Raw genomic sequence first — 14228 nt, 5'->3', positions numbered from 1 at the left:
TTCTTCCTCTCTCTGTGGAGAAAGGGGACCTGTATATTGCTGTTGGTGGGGGCTAAAGTGGCCCCTACCAAATGGAGGCCTTTGGGTACAAGATACTTCTCCTCTGGAGGCAGATGGAAATTTCTTTTTTTTTTTTTTTAAGACAGAGTCTCACACTGTTCCCCGGGCTGGAGCGAAGTGGTGCAATCTCGGTTCACTGCAACCTCCACCTCCCAGGTTCAAGTGATTCTCCTGCCTCAGCCTCCCAAATAGCTGGGATTACAGGTGCCTGCCACCATGATCAGCTAATTATTTTTATTTTTAGTAGAGATAGGGTTTCACTATGTTGGCCAGGCTGGTCTTGAACACCTGACCTCATGATCCATCTGCCTCAGCCTCCCAAAGTGCTGGGATTACAGGCGTGAGCCACCGTGCCCGGCAAGATGGAAATTTCTAACGCTGCTTTCTTTATTCCTCCACTCAGTGGAACCTGTGGTCAGATGAGCTGCAGGGGGTTGGGGAGGACAATGTCTCCTTCCCAAGGCCTGGCAGAGTCACTAAGTCGCCAGTCCCATAAGCTACAGAGGCAGAATCATGGCAGCAAGAAGAAAACGGTGGAGTGAGAGTGAGAGATACTTTCTGGAGCTGTGCAAAGCTCTCCCTGGGAAACTTCCAGAAATATTCAGGAGGGGAACTCTATGGTTAGATAGAATTAGGTGTAAGAAGGACATATAATTTCACTTTAGAGTTGATAAAGTTTCAACATCGGTTAATTGCATATGAAACACTCATTTCAAAGATGAAGAAACCAGGGGTTTGGAGGCCTGAGAGAGAGAAACCATGAGAGGGGGGTCTTCTGTCTGAGAAGCAGGTGCGACTCTCTGGCGGTAGCAAAGACCCAGGAGTTCCTGGGGTCTTGTGTGGAGCCTCAACAGCACATGTGCCTGGACTTTGGGTAAAGGTGGCACAAGTGAGGCCAGAAACACACCTCCTTCTACCTGGCACATCACAAGGTGATCAAAGAATAATTTTTTTGAAAAAAGTCAAAAGCTGGCCAGGTGCAGTGGCTCATCCCTGTAATCCCAGCACTTTAGGAGGCTGAGGCGGGCGGATCATCTGAAGTCAGGAGTTTGAGGCCAGCCTGGTCGATAGGCTCTACTAAAAATAGAAAAATTAGCCAGGCGTGGTGATGGGCGCCTGTAGTCCCAGCTACTTGGGAGGCTGAGGCAGGAGAATTGCTTGAACCTGGGAGGCAGAGGCTGCAGTGAGCCGAGATCTTGCCATTGCACTCCAGCCTGGTTGACAAGAGTGAAACTCCATCTCAAAAACAAAACAAAACAAAAACAAAAAAAGTCCAAAGCTAACCAGAGGCAACCACACATGGAAAATAGTACAACCTTATGACACAAGACTGAGAAGGTGTCAAGAGGGAAGAAATAGAGGGTCTCAGAATGAAATGTTAGCTGTCTCTCTCCCACACACACAGCTGAAGCCAAATGAGGGAAGGTAAGAGAACAGGATCCCAAGAAGGGTCACCAGCACCTCTCAGCTTGGCACAAAGAGGGCCAAGAGGCTAAATTGGCAGCCTGGGGAGTCCAGGAGAAACCCCAGAGAGAAGGAGCCCCTGAGCACCATCACAGAAGCCAGCAGTGACTGGAGGAGTGGCTGGACTTGCTGCTGGTCAGGACTCTGTGCTGTCCAAGGGGATGAGCTGAAGTCCCAGGAGGGGACATGTGCCTACTGAGTGGAGCGGACCCAGGTGTGGGATGCTAGCCCACATCAGGAGGGAGCCAGGCCTAGCTCTGTCCTTCGCCTGTCCATGTGACTCTCAGAGCTCAGGAAGCAGGAAGGAAGTACCACCCAGCCCCCAAACTCTAGTATTGAGGGAATGACAGGTAGCTAGAAAAGGTGTCAAAAAGAATTCATCCTCACACTCTCACAGCATTAGACGGTCTGACCAGACTTACCTGTGCAAAATTAAAAGAGATGGCATGGAGGCTAAGCCAACATGCTAGATTTTAAAAAGAAGAACACCAAGAAGGAGAAGGCAGAGTAGGAGAAAGAAAATAAGGAAAGTAAGCAAGAAACAGGCTGAGTACAGTGGCTCATGCCTGTAATCCCAGCACTTTGGGAGGGTAAGGCGGGAGGATCACTTGAGCTCAGTAGTTTGAGATCAGGCTGGGCTGGGCAACATAGTGAGATCCTGTCTCTACAAAAAATAGAAAAAATGACCAGGGTGTAGCGGCACATGCCTGTAGTCCCAGCTACTCTGGAGGATAAGGCAGGAGAATCAATTGAGCACGGGAGCTGGAGGCTGCAATGAGCCATAATTGCACTCCTGAGCTCCAGCCTGGGTGACAGAGTGAGACTCTGTCTCAAAAACAAACAAACAAAAAAAGCAATAAACACAACATGAAAAAGATAAACATATCCAGATATCTAGATTGGAAGAAACCACTCTCCCAAGTACAGAAGAAAACTCCTGAGAATGCTTCACATTGTAGAGCCAATAAGAATATTTAATAATTAATCAATCATATTAAATAGTTAATTATATTAATTTAACAATTAATAATTTGTATTAACTTGGTATATAATTCATTTTAAAATATTTAATATGCTTTTGAAATTTAGTAAAACAAGAACCCAAAGGTGACTTGGTAAGTCCACTAAGCGAAATGCAAAGGAAATTCAGAGCTAAGGAAAAAACTCCAGGATGAAAACAAGAGCTTTGTAGAGCTATTAGATAAGTTTGAAACATCAAGGAAGCTTGAAATTTTCCCAGCTCAGGAAAATCTTGAGATAATTCTAGTGAACATGGAAGAAAATGACAAAGCAATTAAAGTAGTTAAGAAGATGGTGGATGTTCGGAGGACAAACACAAATCAACATAAGGATAATTGGTACTGAATTTCAGGTCAACATGTTGAGCACAGGGTGAACTCCCCGTACTGCTGTCATCTCCTACTGCAAATGCATAGAAAAACTTAATAAAATATAAAAATATATTTTAGATTGATATGTCCAAGCTCCAAGCAAGAAAGAGAAATCTCCAGGGACAGAGTAGGAACAAAGTCATACAGGCATCCCTCAGACGTAGTGCCAGTTTAGTTCCAGACCACCACGAAGTAAATATTATGATAAAGCAAGTCACACAAATTTTTTGGTTTCCCAGTGTATATAAAAGTATGTTTACCCTATATTGTGGTTTATTAAGTGTGAAATAGCATATGTCTAAACAATGTACATACCCTAATTAAAAGATAATACTGCTAAAAAAAATGCTAATAAAATAAGCATGTGCTGTTGGAAAAATGGCACCGACAGACTTGCTTCACGCAGGGTTGCCACAAACCTTCAATTTGTAAAAAATGCAATATCTGCAAAGTGTAATAAAGCAAAGTATAATAAAATAAAGCATGCCTGTAAATGGGAGCTAAAGCCCACAGGGGACTCAGACTGGATGAGCTGTGGTTGTGATTTCAATAAGTCACGAGCCCCACATACAGCAGGAAGCCATGAGTCTAGGAGGCAGGACCATGCCGCCCCTCCAGGAAGTGGGCTGCCCAAGGTTGTAGCTGAACACAAGCCATCTGCCCAGCTATCAGTGGAAACAGTCAACAGTCCTGGTCCACTAGCCGTAGACTTGGTTTGAAGTCAGTGCTCTATTCCACAGGAAACAGAAACCTCCTCACTGAAATCCTTCCTCAACAACCCAGACCACACAGTGGAGAAGTCCCAAGAAAGATGGCTCCCATGAAAGACAAGCTCATAGACAAGAATTACACACTCTATAAGGAAGATCAACAACACTAAAGGCAGTTTTCAGACCCCCCCCAAACAAAAAAATTGATACTTAAGGAACTGAGATAATAGACAATCTTGAAGGGGGTTTTAAAATGTATACATAAAACTTCAGGGAACTAAATGAAAGAATATACATCACAAATAAGAACAGATGGTTATTAAATAAAAATAGGCAACTACATGACAAAGTATATGTATTAGAAATGAATAATGCAGTCATTGAGGTAGCTGGACATCTTATTTATGTTTTATAGGTATGTGCGGGTTTTTTTACACACAAACATTCACATGTACATACACAGAAAAAGACTGGAAGGAAATACATCAAGTGGTAAGTGATAGCTAACTCTGAGAATGGGACTGGGGTGTTTTTTATTTTCTTCTTTTTGCCTACCTCTATCTTCAAACTTTTTTGTTACAGTGAATATGTAATTAAGAAAAGAAAAATCACTAAGAGACATATTTGGTTTTTTTGTTTTGTTTTGTTTTTTGAGACAGAGTCTCACTCTGTCGCCCAGGCTGGAGTGCAGTGGCGCGATCTCAGCTCACTGCAAGCTCCACCTCCTGGGTTCACGCCATTCTCCTGCCTCAGCCTCCTGAGTAGCTGGGACTACAGGCACCTGCCACCACACCCAGCTAATTTTTTGTATTTTTAGTAGAGACGGGGTTTCACCGTAGTCTCGATCTCCTGACCTCATAATCTGCCCACCTCGGCCTCCCAAAGTGCTGGGATTACAGGCGTGAGCCACCATGCCTGGCGACATATTTGTTTTTTAATTTTTAACTTTTTTTTTTGTAGGGGCAAGGTTTATCTATATTGCCCAGGCTGGCCTCACACTCCTGGGCTCAAGCAATCCTCTCACCTCACCCTCTCAAAGTGCTGGGATTACAAGTGTGAGCCACTGTGCTCAGGCTAAAGACACGTTTTAATTTCACAATGATGAGGGATGTATACCTACTATGTACCCCCAAAATTAAAAATTGAAAGAAAAAACGAAGACAGAGTTGGTAGAGCTTGGGCTCAATTTCACCACATGTAAAATGTTCATGAATTAAACCAAGAGATATTATTAAAATTTTATTATACTACATGAAAATAGTTGAATAGATTTGAACAAATGTTTAGAGTATATTGGGATTGTCTGACCTTATTTAGGATCAAGGACATACCCAAAATAATTCACTTCAGAGAGTGAGGCAGGCATCCTCCTGAGTGTCTACCACCGAGACCCAGTGAGAGGCCCTGGCGGAGAAGGGTGGTTCTGCACCAACGAAGCCAAGCAGTAATTTTGGATGTGAGTTGCACACGAAAAATCATACAGGGCCGGGCGCAGTGGCTCACCTCTGTAATCCCAGCACTTGGGGAGGCAGAGGCAGGGGGATCACTTGAGGTCAGGAGTTCGAGACCAGCCTGGCCAACCAGGCAAAACCCCATCTCTACTAAAAATAATACAAAAAAATTCAGCCAGGTGTTGTGGCGTACACCTGTAACCCCAGCTACTCAGGAGGCTGAGGCAAGAGAATCACTTGAACCCAGGAAGTGAAAGTTACGGTGTAATGTGTGTGTATACACAATGTAATGTGTGTTTCCCGGTCACAGCATCCTAAGGGACTGAGTCACAACTGCAGTGTGAATAGAAATATTTTTTACCCCAGGTCCCTTCCCCATGGTCCCCTCCTCCTCCTCCTGGCAGGGCCCGAGTATCGCATCAACACTGCCTCTACTGACAAAGCCTTCCTGGACTTCTCTCTGGGCTATTTTCCACTGTGCTTCAGTGGGACCAGCAGCAGGTTTTGCATGAGCACCAGCCTGGCCATCATCAAGGCCAGCAGTGATGTTGCCAACTCCATACATCACTGCTAGTGTTGGCCACTAGCAATACAGTGTAGTCACTGTCACTCCCCAGTGAGGACATCACTCTGACCATGGCTGCCACTACCCCATGTTGGGGCTGACACTACCCCATTGCCCCTGTGCCAGTTAGACCAAAGAGTGCCCTTCCTTAAGATGTTGGACTTCCTCTATCAGAAAACTATCATGATATTCTGATTTTAGGATGCAACACTTGGCTGCCATTTGCTGGAAAGATTTCTCTTTGGTGTCCATTATGTGTATGGGCTTCTTGGGATGTGGTAGAGCACAGCCTGCCCAGTTTCTAACCCTTTGAGATGGAAGAGAGATCTCTCCTGATCAGGTTTCATGGCTTGTTTATAAGGCTCCAAAAGGACCACTCCTACTCTTTTCATTTTCTTAGGGCCTCCTAGATTCCTCCACCAGGGCTGGGTCAGAAGTCATCAACCATCAACCACCATCAACCACCCAGGGATATGTGCAAGAGACTCCCCCCAGTGAATCTCAAACCACAGCCTTCTACCATGGAGTGATTTTTTTTGCCCATCCAAGCATATTCTTCAGGGGTTAAAGTCACCTTCGTCTTTATTTTTTTCCCCCTAGACATGTAAACCTGCTCTCTCAGAATCCTGTAGTCAGTCCTTAAAATTACCTTCATTTCTTCAAGGAGTCCTAGTGGGTTTCCACACAAAGAGGATACCTGAAATCCCATTTGGGCATACTAATGCTTAGCTCTTGCCTCCAGCACAACTGGGGTCACAGGAGCCTCTGCCACACAGTTGTGACTTATTAGACAAACGCTGCCTACAGCAGCCTGACCTTGGCTGGCTTCTCTGAAAGAGTCTCCTTCCATCACAAGTCACCTGTTGTCTCTCAGTGTTCATTCACAACAGTTGATATTTAACAACCAAAGTCAGCCCAACCTGTAACAGGGTGTTTGAACTAAACCAAGAAGTTTCTCCCTCTAAACTTGTACTGGGTTAAATTTCTTAGGAAGAGAGCACCTTAAAGAAGCAGCCATCAGTCAGTGTTAACTAAGCATCTCCTAACAAAGCTCTTAGATGCAGAAGAGGACTCCAAGAAGGTCTCCAACTCGCCGTAGGAATTGCATCCTATAATTCCATTCCATCCTGATTAATATGTAGGATTAATTCCTATGTTGGATTGGACCTGGAGTAAGTGCAGACACCATAGGTTTAGGGTTCAGTCCCATGAGACTGCCCCCACTTTGGATGCCAGTCAAAAGTCGCAAGTTGTCCCCAGTACTTCTGATCAATCAACTATAAATCAAGAGTTTCCACAGTCCCCTCCTCAGGTTGGATAATTTGCTAGAAGGACTCACAGAACTTAGGAAAGTACTTTACTTACTATTACCAGTTTATCAGAATGGATACAAGTTAGAAACAGGCAAATGGAAGAGATGCAAAGGACAAGGTACTAGGGGGCGGTGTGGAGAGCTTCCACGCTCTCTCTGGAATGCCACCCTCGCAGGACCTCAATGTATTCAGCAACTCAGAAGCTCTCTGAACCTCACTGTTCAGAGTTTTTAATGGAGATCCCATTACCTAGACCTGATTGATTAAATCATTAGCTATTGGTGACTGACTCAATCTCCAGCCCCTCTCTCCTCCCAGGAGGTCCAGGATAGGGTTGAAAGTTCAAACCTTCCACTCCTGCCTTGGTCTTTCTGGAGAGCAACCCCCATCCTGAAGCTATCTAGGGACCCCCAGCCACCAGACCTCTCATTGGCATACAAAAGACACTCATCTCTTGGGGGACAAAGGCCAAGTATATCTTATCACAGATGGATAGACTTGGCCCTTCATGGAAAAGGTTCCCAATTTACTCGAAAGATAAGAGTGACAATACTTTGCTGCTTGCCTGCCATAGTCTCAGTTTACACACATTGTCCCAGAGTAATTATTATTCCCACCTCCTTTCATTCTTAAGAATGTCATTGTTTGGAGGCTAAAAGTTACATGGTTACCCTAGAGATAAGACACATTCTTATGAAGAGAGAACTTGGAAGTCAGAGTAGAACACACCATTAAGTATTAGGATTGTCATGAAGCCCACGAGGCTGGCTAGGGACCCCTGGAGCCAGTGTCTAAGGCTCCTTTTCTTACCAGGCCCTGCACATGCCTCTTGCAGCAGGGAAAGGGAGGCCTCTGGAGAGGGCAAGGGCACTGGTTAGATGCAGCAAATCCCAAAAAAAGTCTGCCTTCATTGCTTTTCCATTTGTTGGTAAAGACAAACAAAAGGCTATAAAATACATTTTAAAGGCAGGGCACTAGAGACAGCGTTATGGACTTTAGACCTATGAAGACCTGAAGCCCTACTTGCTATCCACACATATCACAGGCTGTGAACACTGAGTGAAAAATAGCTCAGCGAGAGAGAGAGAGAATGTAAAAAAGAGAAAATGTGTATCTGATTCCACGTGATTTAGGGGTTTTGTGTGGGGACATCCCTGTGCCTCACTCCCTCTCCCTTGGCATGGCTGGCCACTCGCATCCCTGGCTCCCTCCTCCCATGTACCGCATTCCCAGTCCTCTTTGCTGAGGATAACACTGCACAAAGACAAATGGTGAAGCCTCTTTTTTCTCCAACTGAAGTAACACCCAGGTGATGAGAGCAGCACATCTTAATTCCCAACAAGTTTCCTCCAAGAGCCCCTTCCTCCTCTGCTCCCTTGGCTATCTGGCCCCTCGATGTCCCTCCTGTCCTTGCAGGGAAGCCTGGGTGTCACCAGCTCCCTGGTGAGGAAAAGGCAGGTTCTCCTGAGGGAAGGAGCTAAGAGGACATCTAGCTTGGGTGCCCATGTTCCCTTCGGTTATTTACCCGTCCTGTGACTGACCCTACCACCCACACCTGGAGATGGCCCCAGAGCACACCGCGGGTGAAGGCGTTTTCCTCTCTTCGTTCTCTTATTTAATTCAACCAGATCTTGGAAGCGCGGGGAGGGAGAGCAGGCAGTGAGTGGTGTGACAGAGCCAAATCCTCAGACCCCACGCCTTTCCCTGGGCTTGACAGAGGGGGACAGATAGGGCATCTCCACAGGCAGGGCTGTGGGGATTGATAAGATGGGCGTACCCACAACTCCCTAGTCACTGACAGCCCTCTGCATCCTGTGAAAAAGGCATTTTCAAAAAGTCAAAAACTTGGTTCTAAGGGGCGACCCGAGAGTTTTTTAGGGGGATGATGGACCTGCTTTGTATCCTAATTGAGATAGCAGGTATGCAACTATATATGGGTTAGAATTCATAGAACTGTAAATGAAAAAAAAAACCCTCAATTTTGCTAGATGTTAATTTTTCAAAATTAAAATTTTAAACATGGCTTTCACATAAATATAGAATGAACATGTATCTAAAAAGTATTTAACTAATGTGTGAGAGAACCAGCAGGATGGTAGAGCTGGTTTAAAAAAAATGTAGGAGACATCAAAATAGTTACAATCACTGAAGTAAAGAATACTAAAGTAATATTGCTAAATCACTTTGTATAAAATCGTAGCCTTTCCTTCTCTTTTTTTTTTTTTTTTTTTTTTGAGATGGAGTCTTGCTCTGTTGCCTAGGCTGGAGTGCAATGGTGTGATCTCCGCTCACTGCAACCACTGCCTCCCAGGTTCAAATGATTCTCCCACCTCAGCCTCCTGAGTAGCTGAGATTACAGATGCCCACCACCATGCCCGGCTAATTTTTGTACTTTTAGTAGAGATGGGGGGGTTCACCATGTTGGCCAGGCTGGTCTCGAACTCCTGACCTCAGGTGATCCACCCACCTTGGCCTCCCAAAGTGCTGGGATTACAGGTGTGAGCCACTGTGCCTGGACTTAGCCTTTTTTTTTCCCTTTTCCTTTTTTTTACAATTTTTTATGGAGCAATACTTCATTCCATAAAATAGAATGAGTGTCCTCCCTGGCCTTTTGACTAAAATATTTTTATTTGTGTCACTATAAAACAAGCCTACACCCTATCAGTTTCCTATGCCCTTGTCATAAAGTTGTAAAATAACCTAATAAGTAGTAAATAGCAAGCTAGACAAAGGTCGACACCCCTAGAAAGTCAGGTAATTCCCCGGACAGCCCTGCCAGACAATGCCCAAGGCCGACATGATTCAAAGGACCTACAGGAATCTCTGCTCCATTTTCAAGTCTTGGACAATTTTCCCTAACAAGTTTCTCATTCCTATTTCCCAGGGGAAAGGAAACAGGAATGTGAAGTCCACAGCTATGCCCAGGGAGGAAATAGTGAGCTGAGCTATCAAAGAAGGGAGAGGCCTAGGGATGTCCTGTGGTCCTAAGGAAGCTAGCTGGTCTGCAGCCTAGCAGGACATCAGTGGTTTTGAAAAATATAGGCATTCATAGAAAAGACAGCAGGAAAGAAAACCAGACAGGGCTGTCTGGATCCACAGACCACCCAGATCATCCTCAGACCCACCAGATTCATTCTTGCCCCCGGGTGGGTCCCTTGGCCTTTTTCTTTCTTTCTTTCCTTTTTTTTTTTTTTTGAGATAGAGTCTCACTCTGTTGCCCAGGCTAGAGTGCAGTGATACTGGCTCACCACAACCTCCACCTCCTAAGTTCAAGAGATTCTCCTGCCTCAGCCTCCTGAGTAGCTGGGATTACAGGCGTGTACCACCATGTCCGGCTAATTTTGGTATTTTTAGTAGAGACGGGGTTTTGCCATGTTGGCCAAGCTGGTCTTGAACTCCTGATCTCAGGTGATCCAGGTGCCTCAGCCACCCAAAGTGCTGGGATTACAGGCATGAGCCACCGCGCTGGGTCCCTTGGCCTTTCTTTTTCAGACATTGGAAATGGGACACGTTAGCCCTGTCTGCTCAGAGGGGAACTCCAAAGTGAGCCCAGAACAGATGTGGGAGTGGATTTGGCCTCCTCAGGACCCCTCCAGCTGGGTGGAAAGGGTCTCGCCAGTCAGCTCCCCCAGGACAGAGTCTGAGTGCAGGTAGACCCTGGTGACTGGCCCCACGACAGCCGAGGCTCCGGAAACCACAGCACATCTGCAGCTGCAGGGTCTTGTTTTGTGGGAAGGGGAAAAGCAAAGCTGCTCTGAGGGAATGCTAAAAATGTGCTCAGCAGAGAGGCTCCAGGCTGGGAGAGGAAGGTGAGGCGGGAGCCTGTAAACAAAAGGCCACGGTCCTGAGAAATCCAGGAAGGGCTGGTCAGAGGTGGGGCGCGAACAGCACTGGCTGCAGCCTGTACCAGACCAGCCAGGCGCCCTGTTTACAGTACTGGTCACACCGGGGCAACCAGAACCAGGGCCTGCTGAATTCTTTACCTCCTAGGTAACCGAACGGAGCCAGGAGGAGCCGATCTGGTTCCCTTGGCCTTCGTGCCAGCTGGCCTCTCCCAAGGTTAATAATTCAGGCCTCTCCAGCCAGTGGGCCCAGGGCCTGCGTCAGGGCTGTGAACTGTGGTTTCTGTTTCCCTGGCTGCCTCCCCACACTCTGAGCTTATCTAGGCCGACAGTGCTGCCAACGAGATGACCCTCCTCAGCCACCCACCAGCGGGGACATCCTGCCTGACCTTCAGCCTGCCCCAGCCTGTTTCCCACGCCCACAGGGAGGGCGGGTATCCCCCAGCTCCTCTGGTTACTGTTCTCTGGCAGCCGCCCAATCCCTGCCCTGGGCTGCTGGATTCACACCTCACCGGGCACAGTTCAAGGAAGGGAAGCTCTCATTGCCCTCCCTCCTCCATGCCCTTCTCATGCTTCGCTTGCAATCCTGTGCCCCAGGTGCCTCTACTCCCAGACCTGGACTCACTGGTAAGTGGGGACCAGCAGAGCAGAGAGCAGGAATACAGCTGTTCCTCTTGCTCCAGACCCCGAACTCTGTTCACAGTTGTCGAGAAAGCTCCAGACCACTAACATGATGGTATGGGTAAGAACCTGGGTGACAGCTCTGTGGCCTGAGTGTCTGGACAGGGCAGAGAAGGATCCTGGGAGACCTCATTCCCCCTGGGTGGGTTCCTGGCATTCCTGTCATGGGCTTGAGCCAGAAAAAGTGACCATTGAAAGAGCCTCCACCTCAGACACAAGCTAGGGCAGATGGTCAGTTCAGCAACCCACCCTCCCTGGGTTCTGGGCTTCACCCAGTACACCAGCTGGGGACAAGCAGGGTCTGAACAAAACAAGAGGAGGTCCCTGATGGTGGAACTTCTCACGGGGAGCTGAAGTAGGGCTGCTGCCGTGGTGGGGCTCACACGGAGGAGGCAAGAAGCCTTCTGCCTTGGCAAATGTAATCACCAGGTAGCAGGGACTCTGGGAGGTGGCAGGCAGCTCGGGGCCTTCAGAGAAAGCTGGAGAGTCCTGGACAACAGCCAGGAGAAATCTGGGAATGTGGAGGAGACAGCAGTCCTTAAAGGACCCCAGATTGGGCAACAGGAGCTGAAGTTTCAAAGTGACTGAAAGTTTCTCTACCTCTTCAGTGGGAAGAGCCTAGAAGACTGCTTTGCTGACTTTGGCACTCAGACAGAACCTCCTGGATAAGAGGCAGGGAAAATACCTCTTACATAACCTCAACTTTTCGAAAGCCAGAGCATGCCACTGATACATAAGGAGATTGCTTTGCTCTGAGAGTGCTCCAGAGCTAGTCTTCTTCTCACTAGGGATGAATGGAAAAACACAGTTTTTCCTCTGCTCTCACACCACAAGCATCAGCACAGAAAACCTGGGTGACCAGATGTGTGGGGATTTCTCTCCACCAATAAGCAGGCAAGCAAGCAATTCCACATCTAATGTCAGCTGTTCAATTCTGGCACGATTTACCTGGAGATAGTGTCAGATCCCACAGGTTGAGGGTTCATCCTCACAAGACTGCCCCCCAACTTCCAAGCCCCATTATTATAATCGCCTGACAGGTTCCTCCCACCCACTGCACAGACAAAACCAATTCACTGAGACCATGGTCCTGCAGTAAAGAAATAGCTTAATTAATGCAAGGCCAGACACAGGAAACAACTGGTGTTATCACTCTAATCAGTCTCCCTGAGGCCTCGAAGGTTAGGGTTTGTCAAAGATAGTTTGGTGGCCAGAGAACTAGAGAATGGGTGCTGCTGATTGGCTGGGGATGCAATCATAGGGGTGTGGAAAACGGTTCTTGTGCCCAGAGTCATGAGTTACAAGTCTCAGTGGGGTCAGTTGGTTTCCAGAATGCGAAAGTCTGAAAAAGATCTCAAAAGACCAATCTTAGGTTCTACTATAAGAGCAACTGAGGAAGTTGCAAACCCTGTCACCTCTGGCCACATGACTCCTGAGCAGCAAAGGATTATAGAAACTATGGCTATATTTTAGCAGAATTCAGTCCTCTCCCATAATCCTAATTAGTCTTGCCAAGGCAGTTTCAGTCCCCAAACAAGGAGGGGATATGTTTTAGGAAGGGACTATTATCATCCTTGCTTCCAAATTAAACTATAAACTAACTTTCTCCCATGGTTAGCTCAGCCTATGCCCAGGAATGAGTAAAGACAGCCAGTCTATGAGGCCAGAAGCAAGATGGAGTCAGCCATATTAGATTTCTCTCATTGTCACCATCTTTGCAAAGGTGATTCATTATTTTGCCTGTGCTTCTTGCCAACTGGCTGTTGATCCAGGTTCCCATGCCCCTCTCCTTGGGTTCAATTAATTTGCTAGAGTGGCTCACAGAACTCAAGGAAACACATTTACTGGTTTTTTATAAAGCTGATTACAAAGGATACAAATGAAGAGATACATAAGTTGAGGTATGGAGTGTGGAGCTTCCGTGCCCTCTCGGTGTTCACCACCCTCCCAGAACCTCCTCATGCTCAGCTGTCCAGAAGCTCTCTGAACAAGAACCTTTCGGGTTATTATGGAGGCTTCATTACACAGGCACAATTAAGCCATTGGCCTTTGGTGCCTAACCCAACATTTAGCCCCTCTCTCCTCCAAATGAAGAGATGCATAAGGTGAGGAATTGCGGGGAGGGCTGAAAGTTCCATCCCTCTAATCCTGCCTTGGTCTTTTTGGTGACCAGCCCCCATCCTGAAGTTAGGTAGGGGCTGCCAGCCGTGGGTCAACTCATGAGCAAACAAAAAGAGTTTGGAGTTCCCAAGGATTTTAGGAGTTGTATGTTAGGAGGCCGGAATAAGACTCTCTCCAGATAGATAGATAGATAGATAGATAGATAGATAGATAGATAGATAGATAGATAGATAGAATTTTTTTTTTTTTGAGACGGAGTCTCACTGTGTCGCCCAGGCTGGAGTGCAGTGGCCGGATCTCAGCTCACTGCAAGCTCCGCCTCCCGGGTTCACGCCATTCTCCTGCCTCAGCCTCCCCAGTAGCTGGGACTACAGGCGCCCACCACCTCGCCCGGCTAGTTTTTTGTATTTTTTAGTAGAGACGGGGTTTCACTGTGTTAGCCAGGATGGTCTCGATCTCCTGACCTCGTGGTCCACCCGTCTCAGCCTCCCAAAGTGCTGGGATTACAGGCTTGAGCCACCGCGCCTGGCCGATATAATTTTTTTTAGATGGAGTCTTGCTCTGTCACCCAGGCTGGAGTGTAGTGGCACAATCTCAGCTCACTGCACCCCTCTGCGTCCCAGGTTCAAG

At 47.0% G+C, this 14228-nt stretch overlaps 1 protein-coding gene across 6 annotated transcripts in view; it reads right to left on the bottom strand.

Annotated features, from left to right (window-relative positions):
* Positions 1 to 14228, bottom strand: part of B3GNT2 (UDP-GlcNAc:betaGal beta-1,3-N-acetylglucosaminyltransferase 2) — a 320804-nt gene that overhangs the window by 212173 nt on the left and 94403 nt on the right. The window lies entirely within an intron of this gene.

This window comes from Chlorocebus sabaeus, chromosome 14 (assembly GCF_047675955.1).
Source record: "Chlorocebus sabaeus isolate Y175 chromosome 14, mChlSab1.0.hap1, whole genome shotgun sequence".
NCBI lineage: Eukaryota > Metazoa > Chordata > Mammalia > Primates > Cercopithecidae > Chlorocebus > Chlorocebus sabaeus.
Note: the sequence above shows the minus strand (reverse complement) of the source record. Positions and strands in the feature narration are given on the sequence as shown.